This window comes from Cajanus cajan, chromosome 10 (assembly GCF_000230855.2).
Source record: "Cajanus cajan strain Asha chromosome 10, NIPB_CcT2T_4, whole genome shotgun sequence".
Classification (NCBI taxonomy): Eukaryota; Viridiplantae; Streptophyta; class Magnoliopsida; order Fabales; family Fabaceae; genus Cajanus; species Cajanus cajan.
Window position 1 is genome coordinate 36,618,482 of NC_138526.1, and position 23,149 is coordinate 36,641,630.

Sequence of the window (23,149 nt, forward strand, 5' to 3'; positions counted from 1 at the left end):
ATGGTGCGGATGCTCTCACATGGATAACATGTAACATTTTTTTAATTTATATCATATTGTGTTTAAAATAAATGTGTGTAAACATAAGGACCAATGTGTTACATCACACGTGTATTATATACTAAAATCATCATTTATTCAAAGCAATAAATTAATGTTTATTTTGTAGAAAAATAATAAAATAAGACGATCGATTATCGGATTCACATCCACAGTTTTCAGTCAAAGTCACGTGTTGATCCCAAAATTATTATTGGACTTTGTGCATCAACATATTCTAGTAAATATTTTTTGTAAATATAATTTTATTCTTCAACATATTTTCGAAAAATAAATAAATAAATATATATATATATATATATATATATATTCAACAAAAGATAAGGTGTTAAAAAAATAAAAATAAAACAACTCAATCGAATGAGACAATATATAAGAACAAAGTAAAAGTTAAAGTACTTATTTAATTTTTATTATTTTATTGCTTTAGGAATTTGATGTTTTATCATTTTATTCAAGCAAATCAACAATTTGTTATTTACTATTAGCTTTAAACTCAATCCAATATTTTTTAAAAAAGAAATGCTGTTTTTTTAACGGAGACCTAACTAAATAAATCTATGAACAAGAGTTAAGGGGAAAGTATCGTGAATTAGACCCTCAAATCATAAACTGAATGAAACTAGTCCATAGACAAAGCCCGAATAGGCCTAAGGGCTAGCCCAAGGAACCAGTCCCATGATTATGAACAAGCCCAGGAATCCAAACCCGTAAAAAAAATATATAGTATAATTATATTAATAATACGTGGTTTATCCTCAAATTTAAAAGTTGAGTTTGATAAATAAAATAAATAAATAACATTAGAAAAGATAACCTTAACCTATAGTTTTGACGAAGTCTGAAAATACTTTCACCGTACCAAAAGAAATTATGTTAATAATTTAAATTATAACAATATTTTATTAAAAATTGTAATTTGGTTCTTAAATTTTTAATTTCTTATTATTTATTAAGTTTTATATACTATTTCAATTAAAATAATAATTAATAACTTAGTTAATATATGATTTATGTAAAAAAAAAAAAAAAAAAAAAAGGGATATGTCAAATAAAATTATAAGAAAATATTACAAGCCTATTGTAAATTTACTCAAACTCAATCCAACTTGACATTTTAAAAATTCAGACCCATTTCTTTTAAATTCAAATTTAAATACAAACTCATTTCTCGTTCGGGGACAGTACAATAGGGTAAAACTCATGCATCATGTATTGTTGCCATGCCTACTTGTGTATGTATGTGTTATGGGGCTAGGTTGGTTGAACCATGAGCCTAACAAAACTCTTGTTTTAGGCTTTTTCTATATATAAAAAAAAAATATTAACATCAATATTTGTATAACTTTTTTTAAGGTTCATATTTTTTTGTTATTTTTTTACTTAAAAATAATTGCTCATTATTTTAAATTATTAAAGATATTTCTTAATTGACTATATTAAAATCCACTCTCTTAAATATATTATTTTTATCATTATTATTAATAATTTTTAAAACATCTCACTTTAAAATTTGTTTGGACGGTCCTAAACGGAGGAATTAGTATGAACGAGGAAGAAAATTGAATTTATGATTGAGTATGAGTGGTGTTATGATGTATGATGATCAATAAAAGAAAAAAAAAATGGGGATATGTATTCAAATAGTTGTTGATACAATGATGTTTTTATTAGGTTATGAATGAGAGGAAAAGATCAAGAAGGTTCAAGGATTTTTAAGTTTGGTGGCAATATTTGAGTTAGTAGGTAGTTAAAAGTTATTGAGTGGGGTAAATTTTATTAATTATTATATTGTTTAATAGTTTTAAATTAAATACAAATTTTGTCAATTCAATCGTTGAGATATAATTTCATTTCACTTTATATATCTATATCAAATTTTGTTAAAATTGAACAATAATTCAAAGATAATCAAAGTGTTCATATTTTAACGTATTTTAAAATTAATATATTACATCATTTTTGTTTTATACGAATGAAGTATCAATTCATTTAGAATTAATATAAAATTTTGGGTATGTGATTAGGAATAAAAAACTTTCAATCTAACAATAAGTTTTGAAAATTCATATTTAATATAAAATTATTTAATGGTATAATTACTCCCCTCATATAAATTATTAAATGGTATATATATATATGTATATATATATATATATATATATTAGTGTAATATATATTATATTTTTTATTATATTATATAAATAAACAGGTTAATTGACCTATTAGGCCTAATGAATTTTTTAATAAGTTAATAAATTTACGTCTAGTTTTTTTAAATAAATATTTTTTTTAAAAGTTCAAGCCTGGTATTTTTATTAAATATGCTGAGTCAAGTCAAGTTTAAAAGGATCGAGACATAAGTTATTACTTAAAGTATGGCTTATTTATAGATGATGTTGTTGAGAATTTATTTTTTATCGTCAAATGTTAATTATTAGTTATTAGGCATATGTTAATGAGAGTGAGAGAAATGTTCTACCTATCTAGGACAATTTCTTAGCTTTATTATGATGGGGTTAAAGAACTTTCTTCTTATATGTATTTTATTGAAGATAATAAGAGAAATGTCTTCTTCTTTTTTAAGATTCGAGAAAAGATGGTTATAAAACAAATTAAGATTTAAAAAATTAAGAGTTTGTAGTATTTTTATTTAATACAAAGAGTAGTTTTCAAAATTACAAAATGTGTGAAGTGGTAAAAATGTCTAATAAAAAAGGAAAGAAAAAGATAGTTATTGAAATATGTATCTTCTTTACAATATGTATAGATGTATAGATGTATTGATATGATTTTTATAAAATAGGACCATCTTAAAAACAAGTAAAGGAATTAAAAGAAACTTAACCTTAACTCTGATCTATTAGTAGAACCAAACTTATCAAAAAAGAAGTGTGACCCTAATTGCGACCTGTCGGTAAAACCAATACTATAAAGTTTTTATCCAAACACAAAGAAAGAATCTCTCATAATAAGAAACTCAAAATTTGATTAATATTCAAGTCTATCTTAGATGATTACAAGAGGTTCTATTTATAAACTAAATATGCAATCTCTTACTTACATGTAGTATAAGTTCCATTAGGAAATAAAATTTCACTAACATTTATTTTCTACTAAGAATCCAAAATCACTCAAAACCGATCTAGGAAATATGAAAAACTATCTAAACTAATTTAATTAAAAAAAATGAAAATGATATTGAAATTAAGAAATAAACTCAAGTAAATGTTAAGCCCAAAAACTAAGTAAATGATTCAAATAAAGTCCAACTCACTATAACATCTTTAGTAATTGGTATTAGACTCATTGAGCTCTTCAAATATATTATTTTTAACTATTTTAGATTTTTTTTATAGTCATTAGGTCTTCTATCAATCGAAAAAGATATTTAAAAATCATTGATCTTGGCAGATTCTTATCATTCCCTCCCTCTTCAATGTGATTCGTCCTCGAATCAAGTTTGGCGTCTTGTTTTACTTATAGATCCCCCGTCTCATTGAATTGCTTTGCCCATTGAATCTTTATGTGCAATTCTTCTTTGATAACCAAGACAAAAGAATTTATAGGATTAGGTTAAAAAGAAGAATTAAATCCACAATCAATTCCTTTGACCCTTTGAGAAATTTGCATCTTTGAAAATTCAAATTCATTTTTAGTTGATGCTTTGCATATTTCTTCAAAACAACTTATTCAAAACCCTTTAATAAAGGATCATTTCTTATAAAAAAATAAAAATAAAATAAAATAAAAAAGGTTAGAACATAGAACTTTGTATTTTGTTTCTTCCTCTCTTTCATTTTCTTTCAACTCATTCACTCTCATCTCTATTTCTTTGACTATTTCACTCTCAATTTCTTTTGATTTCTCACACTCTATTGTTTTTATCCTTTGATAGTGCCCTTTTGAATACTCCTTTTCATATGTGTGTTGTCTTGGACTTATAGATTTAGATGTGAATTCAAGATTATCTAATTTTTCATTTAGGAGTTAAAATTATGTTTGAAACTTCTTAATTAACAACTTAGGATCAACATATTTTTTTTTAGAATTGAAGATAAAAAGGTAAAGGATATTTAACACTTGAATTCAAGAGCCAAATTTGATACCAAATGATATGATTTTTATAGCATAAGATCATATTGAAAACAAGTAAAGGAACTTGACCCTAACCGCAAACCACCAGTAGAACCAAAGTTATCAAAAAAAAAAAAAGAAATGTGATCCTAACCACGATCTATCAGTAGAACCAACACTACAAGGTTCTTATCCAAGAACAAAGGAAGAAACTTTCACAGTGAGAAACTCACAATTTGATTAATATTCAAGTCTGCCTTGGATGATTACAAGAGGTTCTATTTATAGACTAAAACATGAAACATTTCACTTACATGTAGTAATTTTTCACTAAACTCCATTAGGAAATAAATTTTTACTAGCATTTATTTTTCATTAAGAAGTCTAAAATCGCTCAATACTGACCTAAAAATATGAAATACTATTTGAACTAATTTATGAAAATTACATTAAAATTAAGAAATAGAATCAAGTGACTTTTGAGTCCAAAAACTAAGTAAATCATTCAAATAAGTCGAATCCACGGTAACATCTTTAGTTATTGTTATTAAACTCATTTAACTTTTTAAATTATTATTTTTAACTCTTTTAGATCTTCTTCTAATCATTGAATCTTCCATTGATTAAAAAAATATTTGAAAATCATTAATCTTGAAAAATTCCTATCATTTATAGAATTTAGTTATAAATCTAAAATAAAAAGGAAAATATTTTTTTCTATTTTATGTTAAAATAAATTGTAAAAAGTAACTTACAAATATCTTAAAATCAAGCTTATCAATAGTCATCACATGTGATGAGAAGCATCAAGAACAAAGTAAATTCTTTGAAATCACAACAACTATCATCAAATTAAAATTAGTTTAAATATAGATAAACCTCATAATATTCTTCTAATAACTGCAATGAAATATTAAAAAAAACATTGAGGCAGAAATACAATATAATGAAACTAAAAATCTGCGTAGATACAAACTTATTAGTATTTTCAAAAATTATTTTACTAAAAAATACTCTTTTCTTAATAAAAAAAATTCTTAAAAACTTATATCTAAACATGCTTAAAATAATCATTGACGATACAATGGAGATTTTATTGATTTTTCAGGCTTCTAGCTCTTTCAAGGTTGCTTCCTCAATAGTGAAAAATAGAAAAATCTAATAGAGAGAGTGAGTGGTGTGGAGTGAGAAGTTGTCTTGTCCCCTAACACATTTTGATTATTGTCCCTTGTAAAATTGTTCAAAGAGTAGTTATAATGAAAAAAAACAGTCCATTTATACTTATATTATGTATAAGTAAAAATAATAATAATAATAATAAATAAATAAATAAACTTAAACTTTGTAACTGAAATATAAACAATTTTTTTATCAAATCAACTATATTTAATATTTTTAATTTAAAAATTCTCCTAAAACAGCCATTAAATGTATTATTTACAATAAATGTGATTAAATTAGTTTGTACAAACACATGTTAAATATTTATTTATATAATTAAAATTTATAATAAATTATATATAAATAAATATTATGTTTGGATATATAAATTATATTTAAAATTGTATAATAGATATTTTTAAATATATAAGTTTAATTTTAGATTTATCATAAATAATTTATATTACATTATAAGATTATTTTTAACTATTGATAATTTATTTTAAAATATTATAATTATAATAGTTAAAAATTGAATTAAATAAAAAGGTTAAAAAAATCATGATAATATATAGAAGTTAATTGATATGAAATCATAAAAGTTAAATTTATTTAACTAATTTTTCAATTAACTTGTGTAAATGTTTCACTACAAAATGTTACATGAAGTGACATATAAAAAGTGTCACTACAGTTACAATATATGTAAGTATATGTCTATTTAACATATAGTTATACATAATTTTAGTGTTAATTTTGAATGAGATTTAACAATATATTTTGTGTGTCACTATAGTCTATATATATCAATATTTTTTAATAATATACTAACATATATTTTAGTTATTGTGTGTGTAAAAGTAATTTTTAATAGCATTTATATATAGTGTCATAGTGTGCGTCACTGTATGACAATTTTATTATAGTGATTATATATAGAGAGAGAAGTCGAGGGGAGTAATTATTAAGATTTTTTGATGGATGAGTGGATGTGAAATTTGGTGTGTCCATATTGGAAGCACGTCATACTTGTATTGGACGTGATTTATTGTTTGGCGAACAGTTTCAAAAGCATTATTGATTTGTTGTAAGAAATGAATTTACATGAATCTGCTTTATGATTTATGAAAACCCAAAAGTAAGAAAGAGTCAAAGAGACAAAGACAAACACAAGAGAACATGATTGCAAGTTTTTTTCCAAATCCATAGTCTATTTATTATAGTATTTCAAAGTTAATAATTAAAGGTTAATTTGAATTTTTAATCAGACCAAAGACAGCATGTGAGTTGGTTGAAATGTGTACGAATTCTCATGAGTCCATATCCATGGATTATTTTTCATTTATTTTTACTACATATCAAATAATTTTTGTTGTATACATTAACAAGAGTTAAATTATGTTTTTATCATTTATCTTATTTTTTGAGTTTATTTTAATTATTTATTTTTTAAAATGATTATTTTGGTTTTTCATTTTTTAAATTTTGGTTAATTTGACTTTTTTAAAATAGTGATATTTTCTTATTTTGCTACACAATTTTGATTTTTTTACAAATTTAAGATGTGAAATTTGTCTCATTAAAATCATAAAAACTATTAAATTTAGTTGATCTTCAAAAAAAAAATAAAGTCATAAAAATATTTAAAGTCAAGTAAAAATGAGTTCAATGAAAAATTTTAAAAAAGTAAAAATATATCAAATTATTTTTTAATTATTCATGAGATTTATTTTTTATTTAATTTTCACTATATTTATATTCAAACATTAATTAAAGTTCATAATTTTTAAATAGGTGAATATAATTAGATCATTTTTATATCTCAAATCAATAAAAATAAAATAAAATAGTTCTAAAATGAAAATAATTAATGATCAAATCGAGACAAAACATATATATATTATAAAAGATAAAGAACTAAATTGAATCTTAAAATAAAATAAAAGGCTAAAAATTTGATTTAGTAAAAAAGAAATTATATTTTTGTAATTAGATTATTGAAAGGACGTAAATTTGAAACAGTTAGGAAAATACTATTTTGTGACTTTTTATTAACTTCAAAAATCTAGTTGTTATAGAAAAAAAAAAGAACTTCAAAAATCTAATTAAAAAATTGTAAAATAGAAAATATAATTACAATTTTTAAAATTTAAAATTTAATTACAAATCCTCAAAATATTCATAACATATTAATAGATTTAATGTTATTATAATCTCTTAAATAAAAAGTAATTAAATTTATTTTTTTCTCAAATTAAAATTTTAATTTTTAATTTTTGTGATTTGAAAAATAAAATTATTTAAGTTTCTCTACCAAACACAAAAACTGACTAATTACTTAAATTGTCATAAAAAAAAAACTTAATTATTAATATTTATGTTAATAATAAAATATCACTTCGAACTCAACTAATATTACAATACATAAATAATGTTGCGAATGTTTCTAAAAACGAAGACAAAAAATTTAAAAGTCAGAGATATGAGAGTGCATGAAGGTGTTATGGCTTGATTTCTTAGGGTATTATTATTCCCGTCATGTAACAGTCTAGTTCTGTTTTCATCTGCATTAATAAAAACCACAGATATTAAATATAAATTAATTTTTATTTATTATAATTATTTATTAATTAAATATTAATATTTTAAAATAAAATATCAATAAATAAAAAATATTTTTTTATGATATAAAATATAATTTATATGTTTTAAAATATTTTATGTATAATTATTTTAAATATATATATTTAAATATCATATATTTTATATATAATTTATTATAAATTTTAATTATATTATATATAATAAATATATCTGTAGATTATATAAATTAAAATATTAATATTTTTAAATTTATATAAAAAAAACAAACTTATCCTAAAATTAGTGAGCACCAAAGTTTGTCTAGTTTGTGAAAACAGGTTAAAGTAGAACCAGAAGATCAAGGTTCAGTCCTTATCAAATCTTTGTAATAATATTTTTTGCTGTCACAAGTATTAATGAAAAACCAATACATTTATGATAATAGTGAACTGTGCAAAAGATTTTTACGCATGACAGAGATCTCACATCAATATACTAAAAGTAATGAAAATCATAAATGAAAATTTGTAGGTACAGATATTTCACTGAACGAGGAAGTTGTGGCCATGGCTATGGGGACTGAAGAAAAGGACAAGAGAGAAATGGCACTGTCAAGATAATGAATGGTATGTGTCTGAGTCTGACGCTTGCATGTAATGTAACTACAAGCCTCACAATGGACAAAATATATATTACATGGCCTTCAAGTGTATAATTACTGATTAATGCTTTTTATATAACATGATGATAAATTTTGTATTGATCACATAATTAAACATATATATTGATAAGACATTATTAGAGTTGAATAGTCAATAGTCACGTATGATTAAGAAAAAATTATTCACTCGGTATCTTGTAATTATTTATTAACATTGTATTTGATTGTTAAGAGAGAAATAATTGAAAAATGTAAAAGTTTCAACATTGTATTTGTACCGCATGTATTAATAAGATATATATATTTTTTAGTAATTTATTATATTAAAATTTCATAATTAAGTGTGTTTGACTTAGAATAATTTAGGAATAAATGATTTTTTAAGAAATTTCTTAAAAATTGTAAAAGTTAGGATAAAATACATTAAAAAGTTTTATATTTATTTGTGGGGTCATTTGTTAATCCTAAAAGTGGATGAATATTTTAGAGAGAAATTATCTATAGAAAATTCTAACCGGTAAAATGTTGTGAAGTGAAATTTTTTTGAATCGAGAGGTCAAATATGAGAAGTATTATAAAAAATAAAATGAAAATAAATAAAGAATAAAAAAACAAGTGAATAAGAGTAAGTAAAAAATAAGATAAAAATGGATTTATTTGGTTTAAAAATAAATAAATAAATAATAAAAAACAATATTATAAAATTTATAATCGAAGACAACCACATATTTAAATACAATACTTACACATTCGAATAAAAGTCATGCACAATCAAATCCAAATCAAATATTCTTTGCGTACAATAAATACTGTACTTATTAAACCGTTATTCTTAAAGAAAATTCACAGGAAAAATAATGCTGCATATTATTTTTACTCAATTTTGATAGTATTTTCTATCACTTATGAAGAAATATATAAAAAGTATGTAGGACTCTTGAGTATATTTCACCGGCCAGAATTCAGCTCTACCAAATATATAATATTTCTCATTTCTTATTTTCACATCTTCTTCCCTATAATTTCGATCGTGGCATTTTGATGTATCAAACAGAGTATAAGTATCCCTTTGGTTCTCAATAATTTATTTTTTTATGATGAACGAAAAGTAGCCGAAAGAAAAAGTATCTGACAAAGTCTTTCCACTTTTATTCTTAGAGCATCTACAGCAATTTCCAACCACTTTAAATGGGTCCCACTGTGCCACGTCACTCATAAACAACTCATGTTATATTTTTACAACTTTTGTTTCAATGGAAATTGCTTATAAGCACCTCTACTTTTTTACAACTCATACTACACTTTTGACACCTCATACTATATTTTATGATAAATTTTTATAAAATTAATTATTATAAATAATATATAAATATAAAAAATTAACAAAACAAATTACATAATTAAAAAATTACAATAATAAAAAAATATAAAAAATTACAATAATAAAAATTATAATTAAAAAATTACACTAATAAAATAATATTAAAAATTCTCTTCGGTCTCTCTTTCTCTCAAACTCTCAAATTCCATCTCTCTTTCTCTCTATTTGCTGAGCCGCGCACGCGGGGGAGGGGGTTCACGTCGGCAGCCGCGCGCGCAGGGGTAGGGGGTTCCGGTCGGCAGCCGCGCGCGCAGGGGGAGGGGGTTCCGGTCCGCAGCCGCGCGCGCAGGGGGAGGGGGTCTGGTCAAAGCTGCGCACAGGGGGAGGGGGTCCGGTCGAGAGCTGCGCGCGGGGAAGGGGTTCGCGCGAGGAGGGGGTGCTGGCGCGGGGGCTGTCAGGACTGGTTGTTTGGAGGGTTCCACATAGATCCGATTCCACCAATCAAATGTCTCTTCTCAGTGCTAAGCTTCGTTGCTTGTAGAAGCAACAAAGAAAATTTTTTAAGCAACTCGGTTGCCACGTAAGATCACTCCAACGGGAGTTTCTTACAAGAACCGTTTCTTAACAATAAGCAACCCACTAAGCACCTCCCATTGGAGGTGCTCTTAGATTTTATATTCTTCCGAAATCAGGATACATTACACGCGTAATGAGACCATGATGCTGACTGAATTATAATATTTATTCATATTAGTAGGTGAGAGACTTGTCTCTATTATTTGAAAGAGAAGAAAAAAAGTAATATTGATTAGTCAAAAATAAAATATATATATATAAAAATTAAATAAAAACTAGTAAAAGAAAGATAGTGAGAAAGTAGTTTGAAATTTGTTATAAGAATAAATTATAAAAATAATTGTGTATACACATATTTCTTCCTCTTCCTCATCTTCCAATGTTTTGACTTGGAGTTGAAGTAATGACTCTAATCCAGACTATGATCAATTTCAAGAAGCTTTCATTCAAATTCACAAAGAGGCTGTGAAATTAAATGTTTTAAATTCAAAGCTTAAAAACAAGTTGTCATGGTATGAAAATGATTTAATTAGAGCTGAACAAGAGCTTGAAATTTTGAAAAATTAACACGACAATCTTCAAACTATTTTGAACTTCAATGAAGCTCATTGTGAAACCTCCCCTTCTTCAAAAGTTATTTGTGAAAATTGCAAGGCTTTGGAAAAGGAAAATGCTGATTTAAAAATCACTTTTGCAAAGTTCACAAATGGAAATGCAAATTTGAATATCATTTTGGGAAAGCAAAGAAATACTTTTGATAGAAATGGACTTGGTTTTAATCAAAACATGAACATGCCATTAAAAACAAAGGAAAGAGTTTTTAAGAAAAACCAATTTTTCATAAAATACAAAGGCAATTTCATTAAACAAACAACTTGCTATTATTGTTGTAAGAAAGGTCATACAATAAGAAATTGCTACTCTAGGAAGTATGGAGTTCCAAATGCAGAAATGGTTTGGATTAAAAAGAGTCAAGGGCTGAGAACTAACCATCAAGGACCCTTTACATGGGTACATAAATCAATTTTCTGATCTTTGTTGTAGGAATGCTTGAGAGCCAAAAGCTTATTATGGTATCTTGATAGTGGCTGCTCAAGGCATATGACTGGAGATCCTTCAAAATTCTCAAGTTTGAAATTAAAGAATGAAGGGTTTGTTACTTATGGTGACAACAACAAAGAGAGAATTCTTGGTCATGGAAATATTGATAATTCTTCCTCCTTAACATTGATTGAGATTGTATTGCTTGTTGAAGGGCTGAAACATAACTTGCTTAGTATAAGTCAACTAAGTGACAAAGGTTTTAAAATTGAATTTGATAACACTTGTTGCTTGATCTGTGATAAATTGACAAAAGAAATTAGATTCATTGGAAAAAGAATTGACAACATATACATGCTAGATTTAGAATACTCAATAGCAATTTCCAACACCAAGTGTTTAATAACCAAAGAAGACAATATTTGGCTTTGGCATAGAAGAGCTGCACATATTCACATGGATTACTTAAACAAACTCAGTAGAAAGGAGTTAGTGATAGGATTACCTAAACTCAAGTTTAGTAAGGACAAACTATGTGATGCTTGTCAAAAGGGTAAGCAAGTGAAGGCTAGCTTTAAAAGCAAAAATCAGATTTCAACTACTAGACCTTTACAATTAATTCACATGGATTTGTTTGGTCCTTCAAGAACCATGAGTCTAGGTGGGGACTACTATGGGTTAGTTATTGTAGATGACTATTCAAGATTCACATGGGTTGTGTCTCTTGCAAATAAAAATGAAGCTTTTAATGCCTTTAAGATATTTGTCAAGCTTGTTCAAAATGAAAAGAACACAAAGATCACCTCAATTAGAAGTGACCATGGAGGTGAATTCCAAAATATTTTGTTCCAAAAATTCTGTGAGGAGCATGGTATTAATCATAATTTTTCAGCACCTAGGACACCTCAACAAAATGGGGTTGTTGAAAGGACAAATAGGTCTCTTGAGGAATTAGCTAGGACTATGTTAAATGAGACCAAACTACCAAAATATTTTTGGGCTGATGCTATTAACACAGCCTGTCATGTGTTAAACAAGGTTCTGATTAGACCTATTCTAAAGAAAACACCCTATGAAATTTATAATGGGAGGAAGCCTAATATTTCATACTTTAGAGTATTTGGGTGTAAGTGTTTTGTGCTAAACAATGGCAAAGAGCAACTTGGAAAATTTGATGCAAAAGCTGATGAGGCAATCTTCTTAGGATATTCTACAAATAACAAAGCCTGTAGAGTATATAACAAGAGGACTCTAATAGCTGAAGAATCAGTTCATGTTGTGTTTGATGAGACTAACAAACAAGAGACAAAGCAAACTGAAATAGAGGACTTGACTGATTTGCTTGATCAACTACCATTAGAAAGTGAACCAAATGAAAAGCCTAAAGAGGGTGAAATGAATGAAACCACTGAAAAGATAAGTGAACAATTGCCTAAGGAATGGAAAACTTCTAAGGACTTATCAATGGAAAATATAATTGGAAATATTGGTACAAGAGTTTCAACTAGAAGATCCATCAAGAATATTTGTAATACTATGACTTTTGTTTCACAAGTTGAACCTAAGACAATAGATGAAGCACTACAAGATGAACATTGGTTAATGGCTATGCAAGAGGAACTAAATCAATTTGAAAGAAATGAAGTATGGGATTTGGTGCCATTACCAATTGATCATCCAATTATAGAAACCAAGTGGGTTTTTAGAAATAAGCTTGATGAATCTAGAATCATTATAAGAAATAAGGCAAAGTTAATGGCTAAGGGGTATAATCAAGAAGAGGGAATTGATTATGATGAGACTTTTTCCCCTGTAGCAAGAATAGAAGCCATTAGATTACTTCTTGCTTATGCTTCAATGATGAATTTTAAGCTTTATCAAATGGATGTGAAAAGTGCTTTTCTTAATGGTTTAATACAAGAAGAAGTGTATGAGGAGCAACCACTAGGTTTTGTTGATTTTAAGTATCCTAATCATGTGTACAAACTTAAAAAGGCACTCTATGGCTTGAAACAAGCTCCAAGATCATGGTATGACAGGTTGAGCAAATTTCTAGTTAAGAATGACTATGTAAGAGGGAAAGTAGATAATACATTGTTTGTGAAGAAATTTAAAAATGATACAATGTATGTTCAAGTCTATGCGGATGACATTGTTTTTGGATCTACTAAAATTTCTCTATGCAAAGAATTTTCTAAGACCATGCAAGGTGAATTTGAAATGTCAATGATGGGAGAGCTTACATTCTTTTAGGGGTTGCAAATCAAACAAATGAGTTATGGAATCTTTATAACTCAAAGCAAGTATCGCAATGAATTGTTGAAGAAGTTTGGTATGGAAGGGTGTAAGGAGGCTGCAACACCAATATCAAACACATGCAATCTTGACTTGCATGAGAAAGGGATAGTTGTTGACAACTAAAAATATAGAGGTATCATTAGATTACTTTTATATTTGACAGCTAGTAGGCCTGATATAATGTTTGTTGTGTGCTTGTGTGCAAGATTTCAGGAAAATCTAAAAGAATCTCACATGAAATCTGTAAAGAGAATTCTTAAATATCTAAAAGGAACAACTAATGTAGGTTTATGGTATCCAAAAGGAGTCTCACTAAGTCTGACAGGCTACTCGGATTCAGACTATGCTAGGTGTAGACTTGATAGGAAAAGCACAAGTGATACTTGTCACCTACTTGGAAGTGCACTAGTCTCATGGCATAGCAAAAAGCAAGCTTGTGTTGCTTTAAGTACAGCTGAGGCTGAGTATATAGTTGCCGGAAGTTGTTGTTCACAAATTCTTTGGATGAAACAACAACTAAGAGATTATGGAACTGAGTTGAACAAAATTCCTTTGAGATGTGATAATACAAGTGCAATAAATCTAACCAAAAATCCAATTTTGCACTCTAGGACAAAACATAAAGAGATAAGGCATCATTTTTTAAGAGATCATGTTCAGAAAAATGATTGTGTTGTAGAGTTTGTTGAAACTAGTAAACAATTAGCTGATATATTTACAAAACCTCTACCAAGAGAAAGATTTAATCAATTGAGAATTGAACTAGGAATAATCAATGAGTCTTGTTTGAATTGATTGTGAATGTGTACTTGAGTTTGATTACTTGATTGAAAGTTGGTTGATGTATGTGTAAAACATTGATATGTGATGCATAAAAGAGAAAGTTTAAGAGTTGAAAAAGATTAGGAATGGGTTAAAAGGTTAGAAATAAGAGAAGCAAAACTTCTCTGGAATAATCAATTATTATAAAATTTAATTGATTATTGTAAGTGAGCCTAGGAGAATAATCGATTATTTGGGAGATAATCGATTATCTGGGAAGCAAGAATACAAAGAGTCTCTGGAATAATCGATTATTTGGGCAATAATTGATTATCTAGGCAAGTTAGAGGAAATGACCCTCTGGAATAATCGATTATTCCAAAAATAATCGATTATTTAGTGCAGAAAGGGTTTTTCAAAGGATTTTACTAATACAAATAATCGATTATTTGTATAGATAATCGATTATTTGTGCGACCCTTGGTTTTCCAGACGGTTTTTGAACGGTTTTATTCGCGCCAACCTCCAACTTCCCACTACTTTTCATAAGTGGAACCTCTCCTCTACCCCAATCTAGTGCTAGGGCTTCTATAACCTCCAAATCTTCTTATTTTCCAAATACCCACATTCTCTCAACTCTCAAACCCTAACACACTCATCTTCTTCATCTTCTTCATCTTCACCATGAACCCACCTTTAACCTAGAAATGGCATCATCTTCCAAAAGGCCAAAGAAGCTTGAAGTCAGGGGGAGCAAACGTCCTCTGCCCACAAGAGCTGAGCAACTCATCTCCAAGTGGTTTGCTGATGAGAAGACCCAAGATTACTATTTTGAATGGTGTGCGGGTAGGAGAATCGTCCCTCCAAAGACCTTGAAGCTAGAATGGTTCGAGAATGAGGGGTTTAGCTTTCCTCCTCTCTTGGAGCACCAGGAACTTGGGAAGTTCTTGGAGTTAGAAGGACCTTATTACCTTGAGCTTATAAGGCTATTTTTATGTTTTGCCTCAAGAAATGAAGGGATAATGCAATCTGTGGTGAAGGGCAAGCTTATAAATCTTGATGGTCCAACTTTGAAGGAAGTAGTTGGGCTTAGCAGAGATGGGAGTACGAAGCCCCAACCCTTCAACTTTGGAGATTTTGAAGAGCTGACAACTTTTAGAGACTATCAAAGGAACCCAGAGACCACTAACTACACAAAATTTCTGGCCGGAGGTATGAAGAAAAATTCAAGATTAATTTCTTTTATTATAGCCTGGATGATCAAGCCTAGATTACATAATCATGCTCAAATGTCAAGGGATGACATTTTGCTGATGTATGTAATTAAGAAAAAAATTAAGATAGATTAGGTGTCTGTGGTGAATGACTATATGTGGAAGGCTAGGAGAAAGGAGGATAGTCTGATACCATATGCTTTGTTATTATCTAGGATTTTTGAGAAAGCAGGTGTGGATCTGAAAGGGGAGAAAAAGATAATTCTCCATACTGAAAAATCTTCTTTGCATCATATGGGGATGCTGAAACAAGAAGACAAATGGGTATTCAAGGGAGATGTCCCTCCGACTCCTGAACCTGCAACTGATGAAGATGGTGTTCCATCTCATGATGAAGACCAGCCACCACAAGTAGAAATTGAACCAGAAAGGGAACAAGAATCGGAGCCTAAAGCATTTTCTCCGTTTAAGCAAATTATGATTAACAAGATTGATGCGGTAATGGAGATGTCTAGGAAGCACGAGCCTTATTATTCGGGTATTCTTGATCGGTTTGATAACCTTGATCATGAGATTAACTGAATTAAGGCTCAACTTGGGATGCCGAAGGACTCAGAGTGATTCTAGAGCTTTAGTGTTTTGTTCTGTTCTTAGAAGTTTTAGTTTAAATTTCTGGTTTTGAATTTCATTTGGGTTGTAATCATTTTAATTCCTGAACAATTTGCTCATCTTGGTTTATTTTGTTTTGAACATTTTAAATTCTGGTACAATATGAAGTTTATTGTGGTTATATTGTGTTTGGGATGATTTGCTTATGGAAACTTTGATTTGGTTTCAATATTCTGGTTTGTATCTTGGTGTGTGCAAATATAATGCATATTTGTGATGTTTGCTAATGATATGATGCTTAGCTGATGAATCATATGATTGAGATATTGTGATTAAAAGATAACGTGATGAATATGAAAAATTTCTGATACAAATTCTGATGTTACTTTAGGATTAATTGGAACAATGCCTATAGTTGGTTTTGTGGTATTAAATTTTTGAGCAAATGATTCTTGTGCATAATTCAATACATGACGAATTTGGACATATGAGTATATCTAGTTGTTTTTTATGATGTCCAAAGGGGGAGAAAGGTTTTTGAGTTTGTTTTGCAGGACTTAAAATGTGAAAATACTGGTTTGCAAAACAAAATGGCTAGTATGGTTTGTCATCATCAAAAAGTGGGAGATTGTTGAGATTTATGGAGTGGTGAATCAACTCAAACTCGGAGAAAACTTGGAGAATGAAGGTTTTGATGATAACAAAATGTGGATTATGAGAATCAAAGCTGACCAAGGACATCAACAAGTCAAAAACAAAGTCAAGAAGAAAATATGGCTATTATGATGTGTAATAGGAGTAGCTCATAAGTTGTATTGTTTTGTTGAGCTTATTTTGCATGTGTGTGCTTTGTGCATGAGTTAATCTTTATCTAATCTGACTAAGAGTGAGTATGATGATGGGTTAGAAACTTGAAAATTTATTTTGAGATATAAAACAGAGTTTTTGAAAACTGACTCAAAATAATCAATTATCATTAAATATAATCGATTATTCTAGCAACAGGTAAAAATGATACACTAGTAGAAAATCAGTCTTTTACGTCACTATTTTCTCATCGGTCATAACAAAAACTGACGTAAAAAAAATGCGGTGTCAGCGTTGTAATTTTTATGAAGTTTTTTACGTCGGATATCATAGAGTCTGACGTAAAATATAAAATCTACGTCGGACAGATTTTGTGTCCGATGTAGATTTTATATTTTACGTCGGACTCTATTATACCCGACGTAAAATGGTTTTTACCACTATATCTGAACCGTGCCCTTGAGCAAGTAGAGAGGGAGAAGAGCGTGACCCTTTCGAGCTGGTCCTCGACCAGAGGAAGAGCACGCCCAAGATGATGGCTTTCCGCAGCGAATCCACCGTTATGAACAAGAGCTGGTCCTCGACCTGAGGAAGAGCTGGTACTTCATGGCATAGGGGTTGTTCGACACGATGAAATGGAACGAGAGAAGGGAGATGGCGTGAAGATCTTCCACCACTTCACGGAGCCGTAGGCCAGGATCATGGCCACGTATAGAGGTACTAGTTTCCACTTCACCTCCTTTTGTTTTCTTTTTCCATCTTCACGTACAGAGGTACTCCTTTTGTTTACATTTTCAGAGATTAAGAGCGGTGGCCAGAGAAGAAGAAGCTCAAGGTAAAAGTGAAGTGAACCTCCTTTTGTTTACTTTCCATCTTCACTACTAGTTTCCACTGCACCCTCTCGTTTCTTCTGCTAATTTGTTGATTTTACAATACCGACGTAAATTTATGTCTCCCGCATTTACGTCGGTATTTTTTCTGACGTAAAAAGCTAAAAAGAACCGACGTGAAATACCTCTTTTGTACTAGTGATACCTTGATGTAATAATCGATTATTTTTGAAATAATCGATTGTCCCAGGAATCATTCTCTGGAATAATCGATTATCCAGCAAAATAATCGATTAATCTGTTCTTGGTTGATTTCCAAAAATCATGAAGAACAAAATAATCGATTATCCTTTAAAATAATCGATTATCTGATTCTGAAAATGTTATAAATAGTTTTCACACTTTGAAACTTCAAAAAAAGAACGAACAGAGAATGAGTTAACAATCAAAAAGAGAAAAACGTCATTGTGAAGTCTTTGTGACCTTCTTGGAGTGTTTTCTTTATGAAACCAAGAAGTAAAACGTTTTTGAAATGCTTTGAAAAAGATCATCATCATCATCACATTCTTAGAAAGAGAAAGATTGAGATTTTCTTCTGAATTCACAGTCTGATCTGTTTAGCTTCCAGGTGAATTCGTTCCTTTAATTCTTTATGAATAATTGTAAATCTTGAGTAGGTGTCTCAAGTGGTAAGAAATTTTTGTAGTGGGTTTCTACAAGAGGTGCTTTCTTGGGTCAAGAAAGTGGTTATCTTGAATGTAGGAGTGTATGCTTGTGTGGTATGCTTGTAAAACTTCTTCATTGAGATAGTGGAAAATTAGTTTATGATTGAGGACTGGATGTAGGTCACATGTGGAGTGGCTGAACCAGGATAAAAGACTTGTGCAATCTTCTCTTACCCTTATCTTTTACTTTGAGTGATATCTTGGTTGTGGGTTAAAGAGAATAATCTTGATTAATATGTTTGTATGCACAACATCACTTTAAATTGAATCAAGTGTTGCATATTGATTGTTCTTAACTTTGAACTTTATCAAAGATTAATCAAGAAAACATATAGGACTCATTTTCATTAACAAGTTTTTTAAGGAACTTCTTTGAAAATTCATATTAGAAAAGTTTGAATTGAAATAAAGATCCTAAGAACTGAAAATTTTTTAAGTGTCATAGAATCCAATTCACCCCCCTCTTGGATTGAGCCATTCTTTTCTAACATATAGTTGTTGTGTTGTGCATATGATATGTCGATTAAGTATGTGTTGTTTATATACGATGTTGACTTATGATGAGATGTGGTGTTGTGTTACAAATTAAGGTGTTGATATGGTGTTGTTCAAGTTGAAAACATGTTGTATTGCATTGAAAGGTGTAAAGTTGATATTGTATTGTAGTAAATTAGGTTGTTTACATTGATTCTTTAAACTTTAGTTTATTCTTGCATGTTTTTGCATGATTGGATTACAATAGTCATACATGATATGAGAGTAGAGTAGGGATAAGTTATTGTTAGAGTTCATTTTGAGGTCATGTTGATGGATGATACTGAAGATCTTTTGGAGTTACTCTTGTGTAGTTGGTGTAGTATATTGCTTGATCGACAACTAGAATTTACTTTTTATATTTAGTCTAGATTATCATATATATATATATATATATATATATATATATATATATATATATATATATATTGTGAGACCCGTGGCTTTCTTTCTCACTTTCTTCCTCTCCACTCTAAGACTCACTCACTCTCTTGTTCTTCTCCTTGTTGCTGACTCTAGGTGGTAATGCGGAGTAATCGTGGACGTCTAGCTGAGTATTTGGGGCCTTCTCTTCTTCTCTTTCGGTTGATCAAGCTCTTCTTCAACTCTCTTCTCTATTTCTCCTTCCCGGAAGCTCGGAATCCTTGCCCGAGGTAAGGGAAGTTAGTTTTCTTGCTGCGTTTTGGTTGAAATGGGTTTGAGAACTCATTGGGTTGTTAAAGATTGTCGGATTCTTGGCTGATTGGGTGAAATATTGAGTTTTGGGGACTTTGGGGTTTTGAGAAAATTCTTGGTTTTTATTTGATTTGTGGATGCATGTGTGAAAAGATGTTATCTTTGAACTCCTGGATGAAAATGTGGTATCTTGGTTGGATTGCATGTGTTGGATGACTTGATTTGTGCATGTTTGATGAAATTTTCCGAACTGGAGGGAGTTACTGTTTTAATTTGCACCGGGCGCGATTTGAAATGGGAAATCTCTGGGTGAATCGCGCCGGGCGCAGAGAGAACCACGCCGAGCGCAATAGACCTCTGTAGGTCTCTGGTTGAGAATTGCGCCGGGCGATACTTTAATGCGCCGGGCGCTAATTTGATTTTCAGAATTTGACCTTATAGTCTTCATTAAAGTTGTAGCCTTGGATGTTAGCTTTCCAATGGCGCTGGAATCACCCAAAAAGGAGTTTTAGAACTCCAGATATGGTTGTTTTAGTGAAGAGGGGTCAAGCTGCCAACATTACTTATAGCGGTTGCGGTTTTTAGAATTTTTAACAAGGTAGATGAAGGAATTAGGACTTGGTGTCTTCATGAGAGTTGTAAGAAATCTTCTTATCTTTCATATGAGATGAGGATGAGTATGGTAGGAGTAGTATAACTCCTGATGCGCTGTTTTCTGTGAAGGCTGCCATTTCACTTTCAGTGATTTGGTTAAGTTGAAAGTTGTTTAGGTGCTTAGGTGTACTCTTGTTGTTTGGGTGAGTAATGTGACAAGATAGATGAGTTGTAAACAAGATGGTTGGGTCGTATTATGTGTTGATCATGTTGTTTTAAGCTGTTAATGATGAATGATTATTGAGCTGAATGATGATATTGATGTGCTGCGCTGAGCGCGGCCCTTGTCGCGCTGGGCGTGAGACTCCTTGGGAGTCTCTGCCTCGAGGGCGCTGGGCGCAATTTGGTTTGCGCTGGGCGCGAGACCAAGGGAGGTCTCTGCCTGGCCTGCACTGGGCACAATTGGGTATTGCGCCAGGCGCGAGAGAGCTTTGGACTCTCTGACAGTCTCGCCGGGCGCAGGCACGCTTGCGTCGGGCGCGCTGGCCCCTGGAGCCCTCTGGTTGTGCCACGCCAGGCACGACCATGAGTGCGCCGGGCGTATATGAGGATGTGAAGTTATATGTTGAATTGCTGATAATATTGTTTTATGCTGAACTAAGTCGAAATTGAGGAATATGATGTGATGACTGGCTGAAATTGCTGTTTGAGGATGTTGAGCTGTGTTAGGTGTATATTGTTGTAAGATGCTTAGAAGTGCTGTAAGACGATAGGCTGTGCTATTAAGCTGAGCTGTGCTGAATGTTGTTTATGCTGATAAATGCTGCCAATGCCGTGTGATGAAAAGTTGTGTTGTGCGGTATGTTGTTAATGATGTAACGCTGAGTTGTGATATGTGATGCTAATGCTAAACTTTATTGTTTGAGTCCAGCTGAATTATATACTGATAGTTGTTGAATTATGTTGTAATTGCTGAGTTGAGATGTAATTGATAAATATGTTGTGCTGACTAGATGTAAATACTGAAAAATGATGTTAAATGCTGATTTATAATATGGCTGTGCTCTAGAATGATGAGCCGAGTTGTGAGTAGTAAGCTGTGTTGAATACTACTTAGCTGTGTTGTATGCTGATTTTGTTGTGTTGTGCTATGCTGTGAGCTGTTTTGTTGTGCTGTTTATTGCTGAGTTGTATGTTGTGCTTAGCCACTATTGTGGTACTATTATAGCCGCTATGTCGGTGCTGTTAGCCACTATTGTGGTGCTGTTATAGTCGCTAAGTCGGTGCTGTTATAGCCGCTAAGTCGGTGCTGTTATAGCCGCTAAGTCGGTGTTGTGCTCCGTGCTGATAGGAGCTGTTGTAGGCCGTAAGGCTGAGCTGTGGTAGGAGATCTCCGAGCTGATATGCGTGACGACGCATTGTGTGTTTACTACTATTTATCGATGTGAACTGTTGATTACAATTGTTATTGCTAATTGATGTTCTAATAGTGGTAGCTGTTTACTATTCTTAAATTTTATATATTTGTATGTCGTTTCTTTTCTCTAGCTTACCCTTGTTGTTTCCATGTGGTTTGGACTGCGATGATCATACTACGTATGGGAGCAGAGCAGGGATAGGTTGGTGGCTTACGGCAGGTCTGCAGCTGGCAGATAGAGCTTAATTCTTGTGGATGTTTTGGTGTTTTAGCTACTAGGTGTAGTAGCGATTGATGTATTTTGTACATTTGAATCTAGTCAGACCTGGGCCATGTATATATGTATATTCTAGACACTATATATATACACTTGTTCCTTTCTGTCCAGTTTTCAGGTGTACTGTGTAGTGTGTAGTGACCAGCCGGGTCGTTACATATATATATATATATATATATATATATATATATATATATATATATACACACACTTTAGGTATAGGATTTATTACTAGATAAACTTTTGTTGTGTACATATTATGACATGCATATTCAGGTTATGTAGTTATATGAATCCTAGGTAACTTAATTTTGTTTTCTTCCCACTGTCAGTAATGATTCATTGAGTGTAGTAACTTAACAGATCGTTACATATATAATTATATTTTAAATTTTATAATAAATAATTTAAATTGTAGTATAAATTTATTTTTAAATTGAAATATACAAATAGTTAACTAAATCAAATATACAATTAAAGATTAAAATAGAAAAATTTGAAATAATTGAGAGATTTTTATTTACCAATTGAAAAAAAAAATGTGCGCAATGTATCTTTTAATAAAAAAGATAAAATATTAAGACTATTTTTTAACTTAAAGAGTGAAAAATAAGAATTTCACTTTTTAAATTAAAAATTTTAATTTATAATATTAGAAAAATATAAATATAATTTTTCATTTGGGTATATTTATAATAATATATAAAAGCAACACCTTCTTTTAGGCTTTGATTGGATTTGAGGATGGAAAAGGGGGAGTGGAAAAGGAGGGATTTGAAGAGAAAGTGAGTGGAAAGTGAAGTTGATTGGATTAAGGGAAAGTGAGTGGAAAGTGTAGAGAAAGTTTGTAAAAGTTTGTGAATGAATTGATTGATGTGATAAATAAAAATAGATTTTTTAATTGATAGTTGTGAAAGATTACTATTT